Source organism: Paramisgurnus dabryanus, chromosome 22 (assembly GCF_030506205.2).
Source record: "Paramisgurnus dabryanus chromosome 22, PD_genome_1.1, whole genome shotgun sequence".
Classification (NCBI taxonomy): Eukaryota; Metazoa; Chordata; class Actinopteri; order Cypriniformes; family Cobitidae; genus Paramisgurnus; species Paramisgurnus dabryanus.
This window is the reverse complement of record NC_133358.1, coordinates 1,028,368-1,040,010: the sequence shown is the minus strand read 5'-3', so window position 1 is coordinate 1,040,010 and position 11,643 is coordinate 1,028,368. Positions and strand designations below refer to the sequence as shown.

The following is an 11,643-nucleotide window of genomic DNA, read 5'->3' as shown; positions in this document are numbered from 1 at the left end:
GAGTGCAGCTATCAAGATGTGGAGATAAACGATGCACGTCTTTGCGAAGTTTCTTTGCTTTAATGCGAAATTGCGTAGCTGTTCTATTAAAGCCTTTCTCACGGAGCCGTTTGCTAAAAAGCCCGTAATGTCACTATTTGTGTGTGGAGGACAGCTATGCATTTATAAAATCATCAGCTCAAACGTAAAGGAGACAGCGAATCTCTATGCAACGGACCAGGATTGGCTTGTTTGTTGTTAACCCACAATATAACACCCGGCTCACGTCACAACGAAAGCCCAGTGGCTCAAACATGTGGAGAACTTCCTGTATTTGGTTCGGCCCGAGGTCCAGCAGTGTTCACACCACAGGTGGGTCGCCCCAGAGTTCGGCAACAGCCGCTCCGAGACCACCTGTTTAGAGCGGTCTCGGAGCTGCCGTTTAGTGCGCACCCGAGTGTGGCTGTTGTGTTCACACTGACCCAAACGCACCGTACTCGGAGCGACACGTCATTTGGGCCGACCTAAACAGTGTATATGTGAAAACACCTTAAGTCATACTCCAGAATCAGTCCAATCAATTATTTCACTTAAGATGCTTGCTTGTTCCGCCTTTGCCGCCTCCATTTCTGTCTCTGCTCAGACAGCCGCAGCCAGTTTCTCACAGTCATCTTTATATCAGCCTCAGTGGAACTTTGTAGGCAGGATTTCTTAACACAGCACCTAAAAAAATGTAATAATAAAGCAACAGAAAGAAATTAAGACGGCACAAAAGTCTGTATATCTTCATGGTTTCTAAAAAGACAATTCAGAAAAGTCAGAGCATTTTGCAAAAAAAATAAAATCATGTTGTTTCAACACATTGTAGGACTTACTCAGGAGTACCTGATGAATAGGCTGTGATTTAAGGAGAGCACATCCCTTCATCACTGGGTGTGTCTTGCTGCCAATCATCTTGTGGCACTAGGAAATACAGAAAAAGGCCCGTTACACAAAGAACAGCATCACCCAGGTCCAACTAACAGAGCTAAACAAGTGACCCCACAGCAGTGGTTCTCAAACTTTTTCTGTCATTTTTGTCATTCCCCATTTTATGTAGGACTGTGCTGTGTGTGCGCTGTGTATTTTGTGTGTGTGTGTCTGTCTCAGTGTGTTCTTGATCTGCATGCTAAACAGCTTATGTTCAGGAGAGCCCAGCCCTTCATATTCATCTTCCTGCTGCCATTTAACGGTTGTCACTATGAAATGACAAAAATTAGATTGTGAAACTGCTAAACAGTATCTAGGCTTTTGCTCTCAAACTTTTCAAGTGCTTATCAACTTTTTCAACACAGCTACCAGATCCGTGTACTATAGTGGAGTGGATAGAAGACGTTAGCAGATGGCCAAATATAAAGTTGCCAGATACATACAGTCTTGTTCAAAATAATAGCAGTACAATGTGACTAACCAGAATAATCAAGGTTTTTAGTATATTTTTTATTGCTACGTGGCAAACAAGTTACCAGTAGGTTCAGTAGATTCTCAGAAAACAAACAAGACCCAGCATTCATGATATGCACGCTCTTAAGGCTGTGCAATTGGGCAATTAGTTGAAAGGGGTGTGTTCAAAAAAATAGCAGTGTCTACCTTTGACTGTACAAACTCAAAACTATTTTGTACAAACATTTTTTTTTCTGGGATTTAGCAATCCTGTGAATCACTAAACTAATATTTAGTTGTATGACCACAGTTTTTTAAAACTGCTTGACATCTGTGTGGCATGCCCATATCATGCTCCATTCTTCACTGTCTTCACTGTGTACTGTGGCTTGAATTCAGAGTTTGGGGGTTGTCTCACAAACTGCCTGTGGCCCTTGGACCCAAAAAGAAAAATTTTACTCTCATCAGTCCACAAAATGTTCCTCCATTTCTCTTTAGGCCAGTTGATGTGTTCTTTGGCAAATTGTAACCTCTTCTGCACATGCCTTTTTTTAACAGAGGGACTTTGCGGGGGATTCTTGAAAATAGATTAGCTTCACACAGACGTCTTCTAACTGTCACAGTACTTACAGGTAACTCCAGACTGTCTTTGATCATCCTGGAGGTGATCATTGGCTGAGCCTTTGCCATTCTGGTTATTCTTCTATCCATTTTGATGGTTGTCTTCCGTTTTCTTCCACGTCTCTCTGGTTTTGCTCTCCATTTTAAGGCATTGGAGATCATTTTAGCTGAACAGCCTATCATTTTTTGCACCTCTTTATAGGTTTTCCCCTCTCCAATCAACTTTTTAATCAAAGTACGCTGTTCTTCTGAACAATGTCTTGAACGACCCATTTTTCTCAGCTTTCAAATGCATGTTCAACAAGTGTTGGCTTCATCCTTAAATAGGGGCCACCTGATTCACACCTGTTTCTTCACAAAATTGATGACCTCAGTGATTGAATGCCACACTGCTATTTTTTTGAACACACCCCTTTCAACTAATTCAACTAATTGCCCAATTGCACAGCCTTAAGAGCGTGCATATCATGAATGCTGGGTCTCATTTGTTTTCTGAGAATCTACTGAACCTACTGGTAACTTGTTTGCCACGTAGCAATAAAAAATATACTAAAAACCTTGATTATTCTGGTTAGTCACATTGTACTGCTATTATTTTGAACAAGACTGTATATACGTATATAAGTATATTATATTAGTGCAACCAAACGCAACAACCAGACATTTTGATGCTGGGAACCCGTTTTAATAAACTTTCTGAGTTGCTAACAGGTTAGAACCACTAGGGAACAACAACACTTCCGTGGCCGAAATGCGGTCTGGAGGCCACCAAGCCATGCCTTCATCATATTTACCTGAGTGAAAAAAACAGAAAAGACATATTTTATTTTGCTTAAATTACAAAGGTTAATTAAAGGCTCTATTTTATGAATAGGTGTGTGTCCAAAAACACTTACTTACTATCACTTTATTACTTCATAACCACTTTGTCTGACTGTCTACAGTGGCTGTGCACTTGTACTAAACTAAGCTCTTTGATTGACAGGTCTACTTTTAACGTTACCATAAAAACGCACAACAAGAGCTGCCTTTAATTTTAAGCATGTCACTTAGACAAAATCATTAAAAATGCATTTAGAGTGTAAGGGGTTGATATTATAAATTGACAGATGTCATTTTTGTGTAGACAAAAGACAGTCCGTCAATTTATGACCGTTTACCTGGCTGTTTACCGAACGACCCCCTCACGTCTAAAGTACTGTCTAAAATAACTCACTGAAAAAATATTTAATACGCGAACATATTAATAATAACTAACCAGGGGTGCGTTTCCCAAAACCATGTTGCTTATTTCCCATTGCCAACCAACTAGTTGCTAACAGGTTAGCTAACAGGTAAAAAACATGTAACGTTACCTCCGACGCCCATTTCTGTCTTCCGTTTATCGAAAACATTTAGACAATCATATTTAATCAACATACCTTCGCGCTTGCCGGCTTGATGTGGACCAACAACACCTTAGATCTAGTGAAGAAAAAAAAGAGGCGCGATCGGTAAAAAGGTTGCTCGCGTTTCCTCCGCCGATCTCCGGAGAGTGGTGGGCTGCAGACTCATCGCGCCGATGGTTTACCCACCTACTTTTATTCTGTGTGCAGGGGAAAAACCCCAACCGACACTTTGCCGCTGGTGCCCTCCAATTGCCAACGTCGGTAAGACTGAACGTGCTGTCTGGGTATGATTTAGCATGCAGTTACCATGATTTAACATGCAGTTAACATGATTTAACATGAACCTAACAAGTTTAATATGGTTTAACATGAAGTTACATGAAGTTAACATAATTTAACCTGAAGTTAGCATGATGTTAACATGATTTAGCATGATAACACATGAAGCTAGCATGAAGTTAACATGAAGCTAGCATGATGTTAATATGGTTTAACATGATTTAGCATGAAGCAAGCATGATTTAACATGAAGTTAACATGATTACACATGAAGCTAGCATGATGCTAACACGATTTTGCATAATGTTAACACGATTTAACATGAAGCTAACATGATGTTAATATGGTTTAACGTGAAGCTAGCATGATGCTAACATGATTTAACATGAAGTTAACATGATGTTAATATGGTTTAACATGAAGTTAGCATGATGCTGACATGATTTAACATGAAGTTAACATAATTTAACATGATGTTAACATGATTTAACATGAAGTTAGCATAATGCTAACCCTATTTACTATGATTTAACATGCAGTTAGCATGATTTAACATGCAGTTAACATGATTTAACATGATGTTAGCATGATGTTAACATGATTTTATATGAAGTTAACATGATTTAGAATGAAGGTAGCATGAAAGATCATGAAGATGAAAGAGAAAACACATGTTTGGATCCAAACTGTGGTCTTCAAGGGCATGTTAATCAGACAAACAGCATTGCAAATCTCTCACTGCTCTTGATTAAATCACTTTTCTACCTTTAATACCAGATTATATATAATATATGAGATATACATAAATATATTATTATATACATTCTAGTTATTTTGTTGCTTTTCCGAGGAATTGATGCTAGACCAACAAATGCTTTCACTTTAAAAATAAATGTGCTTCATGATGCCATAGTAGGGGTGTAACGATTAACCGTGCAAATGCGCGTTTTCTCAATGAATGAATTTGAATGAATTACGGTGAAATCCGGCACATCCGAACGCCAGGGGGCGCTCTCATGCAGAAACTCCCTGTGTGCCACACAAGAAGTATCATTGCAAACACTATTTCAGGAAATGTCTACACAGGAATATTTATACGCTGTTCTTCAAATTGTTTCAGGTATTTTCATGATAATAAAGAATATTTTGAATTATTTTGCTTAACGAGTGTTGCTTTTTTAAATGCACGTTATAAACGACTCCGACTCATAATGATTTTAGATTAATAAGGACTTCCTACTGACCATATGCCGTAGTACACGCACAAGCTGTGCATAAAACAAAGAATCGCAGCCTTGCAATTCAGAATCGATTTCAGACAGGCATTTTTAATGGGGACCGCGATTGAATCGTTACATCCCTATGCCATAGAGGAACCAGTTTTGCCTGAATGGTTTCATAAAGAATCTTAAACATCTGCAAAACCTTACTGTTTAAAAAAAACCTTCTTTCGATTGTAAAATATATTAAATAAATTGTTGTTCCAAGAAACTTTGACTGAATTGCTCTTTTAGGAACCAAAAATGTTTCTTCTATGGAATCGCTATAAAGAACCATTTTTAACAGCTTCCCAGGATAAACGTCTACTTGAGAAATTTAGTTTAGTTTAGCTGTCTGTTTGCATGTTTAAGTATGAAGTTAGCATGATGTTAACATGAATTACCATAAAGCTAACATGATTTACCATAAGGTTAGGATGAAGCCTATAATTTAGCATGATGCTTACATGATTCAGCATAAATCTAGCATGATGCTGACATGATTTAACATGAAGTTAGTATGATATTAACATGATTTACCATAAAGCTAACATGATTTACCATGAAGTTAGCATGAAGCTTACATGATTTAGCATGAAGCTCAAGCCCACGTAAGCCAATCACACCCTGCTAAAAAAACCAGCTAAACCAGCATAGACCAGCATAATTCCCATACTGGTTTGATGCTGTTTTTTTCAGCAGGGCAGACAGCACTGGTGGTGACGTGGACTGGTTCTTCGTGTTGGAGGGAGGAGTTGTTGCAGTAGGTGTTCGATGACCTCTACGTGTGATTTCTTAACTCGCTCTCGCGGTACGTTGACATCATCCTTCTGTCGGTTCTTGTGCGCCACAAGAAGTCGAACACGCATAAAATTGCTGACCTCCGAGCACTCGTCTCTGCTCCTCGATATAATGGAGCAGCTGTATTTGCAAATACAAACACACGAAACGAGTTTGCATGAACATAAATGTGATCTTGGAAGCGTTCAGATAGCAGTCACATGTAAACATAGGTTGCACTTTTGACGTAGGCACGAGCTCTGGCGCATACTCTGTGACGTTGCCTGCTTTTTGTCCGTTTGTCTCAGTTTACATGCAACCGTGCAACCGAAGATTTTTTAAGATCTCCACTCTGGCCGGAGTTTTTAGAAACAATCGGTTTCAGAGGCGAGTTCTCCGTTTGCGTGTAAACGAGGGGTTGATTTAGTCTAGCTGTCTGTTTGCATGGTTCAGTATGAAGTTAGCATGATGTTAACATGATTTACCATAAAGCTAACATGATTTACAATGAGGTTAGCATGAAGCCAGTATGATTTAGCATAAAGTTAGCATGATTTAACCTGAAAACATGAAGTTATCATGATTTTGCGTGAAGTTAGCTTGAAGCTAGCAGGATTTACCATGAAGCTAACATGATTTACCATAAAGTTAGCATGATGCTTACATGATTCAGCATAAATTTAGCATGATGCTGACATGATTTAACATGCAGTTAGTATGATGTTAACATGATTTACAATAAAACTAACATGATTTACAATGAAGTTAACATGAAGCTTACATGATTTAGCATGAAGTCAGTATGATTTAACATGATTTACCATAAAGCTAACATGATTTTCCATGAAGTTAGCATGAAGCTTACATGATTTAGCATGAAGCTAGCATGATTTAACATGAAGCTTGAATGATTTAAAATGAAGCTAACATGCTTGAGCATAAAGCTAACATGATTTAGCACGAAGCTAACATGATTTAGCACGAAGCTAGCATGATTTAGCATTAAACTAGCATGATTTAGCATGAAGCTAACATGCTTGAGCATGAAGCTAACATGATTTACCATAAAACTAGCATGATTTAGCATGAAGCTAACATGATTTACCATAAAGCTAACATGATTTAACATGAAGCTAGCATGGTTTAACATGACACTTACATGATGTTAACATAATTTAGCATGAAACTAACATAAATTTACCATGATTAGCATGAAAAAAACATGAAGCTAACATGATTTTGCATGAAGTTAACATGATTTAACATGAACCTAGCATGATTTTAACATGAAGCTAACATGATGTTAACACGATTTACTACCCAGACAGCAAATTAGCTCTTACCAACGTTGGGGCGCATGCACTTGCCCGACATAAAGTGCCTCGGTGAGATGTCTTATGGAGATCGGTAGCTAATAGGCAAGATATTGGGAAGATGGTGACATTAGAATGATCGCCGACCGTGAGCCAACGTAAACCCGCCCTAATTATTATGACCTATGCGGCGCGATCCGCTTCGCTCTCCATTGAACAGCTGATTTTCGGCTGCATCGCTGTAAACGTCACAGCATGCTTATAAAGCAGCTGTTCCAGTGTTTACGGGAGCGAGGCGTCAGGATCCCACCGTTATATAATTGATTTGTTTAGGCCAGGGGTCTCCATGTTGCCAGCACATTCTATTAGTCTCAATTATAATATTTATTTATTAGATACATATTTTTTATATTAACTTGGCTTGGTTTACGTATGTTAACATGTTAAACAATACTAAAACATATCAAAAAGTAAAATAAAATAAAATCAGTAACTAAAACAAAAAAGTTTTGAGTAGAATAAATAAAAAAGTAGCCCTCCAGATTGTTTTATCCATATTGTTGTAGCCCTTGCTCACAATGTTGGAGACCCCTGCAGGCTAACTCGTTTCATATTGTGTATCAACAACAATCAACACTCAATAACAGTTTATGTTGTGTTAATCATAAAATTTCTTCCCTAACTATTTGACAAGAGCTAGTTGAGAAGTAGGCAACTAGTCCACTTGCATGCAAGACTCCGTCCGTGGCTGTTCCCAGGTTTTATGACAAAAAAAGTTTAAATTGAAAGTAAGTGATTGTTATGTGTAGGGTGTATTTCATACACAATCTGACAACCTGGTAAATGTCAGTCTAACAGAAAAAAATGGATCAGTGAGTTTTCCAGGAGAAATAACAAAACAGAAGGGCATCTGGAAAAAAATTTTTTACTTGGTTTTTGCAAAGGCAGTTTCATTTATTTTAACACTCCACAAATTACACTTTGGGGTGGTTTCCCGGACAGGGATTATCTTAAACCGGGACTAGGCCTTAGTTTAATTCTGAAATATAACTAGTTTTAATAACATGTCTTAATAAAAACATTACTTGTGTGCATTTTGAAGCATCACAAAAGACACTGATGTATTTTATGATATGTCAGTGCAAGTTGTTTTCAGTTTGGACAGCTCTTACATTTATTTTAGTCTAGAACTAGTCTAATCCCTGTCCTTGAAACCGTCCCATAGCAAACTGCAACAAAAATAAGAAATTCCCTCCAGAATAAGTCATACTCCAGAATCATTCCAATCAATTATTTCACTTAAGATGCTTGCTTGTCCCGCCTTTGCCGCCCCCATGTCTCTGCTCAGACAGCTGCAGCCAGTTTCTCACAGTCATCTTTATTTCAGCCTCAGTGGAACTTTGTAGGCAGGATTTCTTAACACAGCACCTAAAAAAAATGTAATAATAAAGCAACAGAAAGAAATTAAGACAGCACAAAAGTCTATATATCTTCATGGTTTCTAAAAAGACAATTCAGAAAAGTCAGAGCATTTTGCAAAAAATAAAATCATGTTGTTTCAACACATTGTAGGACTTACTCAGGAGTACCTGATGAATAGGCTGTGATTTAAGGAGAGCACATCCCTTCATCACTGGGTGTGTCTTGCTGCCAATCATCTTGTGGCATTAGGAAATACAGAAAAAGGCCCGTTACACAAAGAACAGCATCACCCAGGTCCAACTAACAGAGCTAAACAAGTGACCCCACAGCAGTGGTTCTCAAACTTTTTCTGTCATTTTTGTCATTCCCCATTTTATGTAGGACTGTGCTGTGTGTCCGCTGTGTATTTTGTGTGTGTGTGTGTCTGTCTCAGTGTGTTCTTGATCTGCATGCTAAACAGCTTATGTTCAGGAGAGCCCAGCCCTTCATATTCATCTTCCTGCTGCCATTTAACGGTTGTCACTATGAAATGACAAAAATTAGATTGTGAAACTGCTAAACAGTATCTAGGCTTTTGCTCTTAAACTTTTCAAGTGCGCTTACAGCCACAAGTTTAAAGACCCAATAGGCCCTTTTACTGTTTGTACACAAAGGTGACGTGGCAACGTATGCACGAGCAGTTTGGCAACGGAAGTATTGCAAGAATCAGCAGTGAAGCAACACAGACAGAGAAAGTTATTTTAAAAAGTTGACTTATCAACTTTTTCAACACAGCTACCAGATCCGTGTACTATAGTGGAGTGGATAGAAGACGTTAGCAGATGGCCAAATATAAAGTGGCCAGATACATATGAAGAGTTTGGTTCCAAAACCCAATAAATCCATTTTGACCAATTTTGTTAAAAACGTGTTTTCTATACCAAGAAAGTGACAAGATGAAAACCACTATTTTCTGTTACAAACTTTCACATAGCATCTTTAGGTTATAAAAACATAAAAAATTCAAATCCATAACTTGATTTTCAAAGATTTATTATAAAAGCTGATTATTTTTTCCACAAAATGCAATAAATTCATGACAAGTTTTTATTCAAAATGCTATAAATCTATTGAATCAATAGCCTATATAAATGTGCATTCATCTTTGCCATGTTATTCCTTTAGTTGACTAGTGCTATACACTAATTAAAAATATAAACATTAATGGCATTAATCAAAACACTTACTTTGTGATATTAAGAACACTATCATTGATGTGGTTATACTTGACGTCGGCGCTTAACGTGTTTCACAGCGATCAGCTGTAAAATGTTTTGGTCCTGCTCGATTTTCGTTGACTTTGAGTAAAATTATGGAAAGTTTTTCATAAGATTCCCTGGGGTCAATGTGTTAGCATGACAGAGACTTGATGCTGTCGGCCCGGGCAAACAAGCACCCGTCTCCCGAGTGTCTCTTGCGTAAATTATTAGATGTTGATGGCTTACGTTTCTTTCCCGTTACAGAAAACCATCACAGGTTTATCAATGCTATTAAAGTATTATTTTGTTTTTGTTTGTTTGTTGATCACGAAGTACAAAGTAGATGAGGAAAACTAGAATTCCGTGTACTCAGCGCGCCGCCATTGTTTGTTTACATTGCAATGGTGCGCTGCAATCTGTGGAGCGGATTAATGGCATTCTGTAGAAAAGGAGGAGTGGCGTTTATTGCATTTTGGGAAAAAAGATGACAGAATAACACGGCGTATATTGGATTTTTGAGTAAAATTAAGAATTTACTTTTTAATACTGACCTGATATAATACTGATTCTGGCAGCAACTCATTTTTTTTCAAAAATGGCATTTATTGTGTTTTGGAACCAAACTCTTCATATATACGTATATTAGTATATTATATTAGTACAACCAAACGCAACAACCAGACATTTTGATGCTGGGAAACCGTTTTAATAAACTTTCTGAGTTGCTAACACGTTAGAACAACTGGCGAACAACAAAACTTCTGTTGCCGAAATGCTCGCGCAAACTATTTGATCACGTGGGCTGTAAAAGGGTCTATGCATCACATATTTAATGGAAACTTACATTCAGTACGAAGAAGGTCCTCATTCACTGATGTAATCACTTAAATGGAAAAAACACAAATGGCCCTGATCCAGCTTGATTTTAAAATCTGGCCCTAATTCATTTGCTATTGAATTATTCTGAAATGTATTCTTTTACTACCTCAGTATAATGTTCTGAGTAAAAAGTGCAGTATCATACATTACATGTAAAATATCTTACTATCGTTAGTCCTCTGACGGAGCCCTGGAAGAGGGTGACGTGGAGGCTGCTGCAAAGCACACAGGCCTTCGTTATTATTCAGTGTCACTAGAAAATACAGAAAAACGAAATTATTGGAGTGAACACTAAGTCAAGTTTATCACAATTAGATAAACTAATGTCAGTGGGCTGGGTAATTGCCACACATGTCTACACACACTTGTCAGTGTTTTCATGGTCTGCGTTTTAAATGGCTTACAGTCAGGAAAGCCTTCAGTTCTCGGCGCCTCTTTCTGAATATTAACCGCAGTCTCTTGGAAAGACAGAAAACCTTGGTTTACTGATCACACTACTAATATAAACTCAAAAATCATATCTCTGGAACATCAAACTATGGTATGTGCTGTGGACCTGTGGAGTACATTGTGTCTGCTTGAGTTTAGGGACCTGATGCATTTTACTAAATAGGGTACACTTACCTTCACTCTACAAAGATGTGGGATGGGCTGGAGAAGTTAAACAAGGGGTGGGAGGGTTAGCCAGCTTTCTTCTTACTAGAGATGTTCCGATACCATTTTTCTCTTCCCGATACCGATTCCGATACCTGGGCTCAGGGTATCGGCCGATACCGAGTACCGATCCGATACCTGGGTGTGTATCTGTAAAATATACAGCTATACATACTACAAGTCCTGTATGAATGGATATAACGGTTTTATGGTGTGCTTCAGACTTATTCTTGTATAAAACATGAACAAATACATACAGTGAACTAGGGTATTTTTATTATCTGAAAGACATTTGACAGTAATATTTATTTTTCCTAAGAGAAAACGAGCCTGGCAGTTTCCCGGTGGGCCGACGTACTTTTTGGGCCGATACATCTCATACTATCTTTGTCTTAGCAGCCCAGTTAGC

General features: G+C 38.1%; 1 long non-coding RNA gene across 1 annotated transcript; it reads right to left on the bottom strand.

The window, feature by feature from the left end:
- Window positions 1-567: 567 nt before the first annotated feature.
- LOC135777740 (uncharacterized) lies at window positions 568-11,275 on the bottom strand. The gene is made up of 4 exons (XR_010544322.1): window positions 10,985-11,275; window positions 10,747-10,833; window positions 855-942; window positions 568-702 (listed from the first exon to the last, which is right to left on the bottom strand). It is a non-coding gene; the product is annotated as an uncharacterized lncRNA (long non-coding RNA).
- Between the last annotated feature and the right edge of the window lie 368 nt (window positions 11,276-11,643).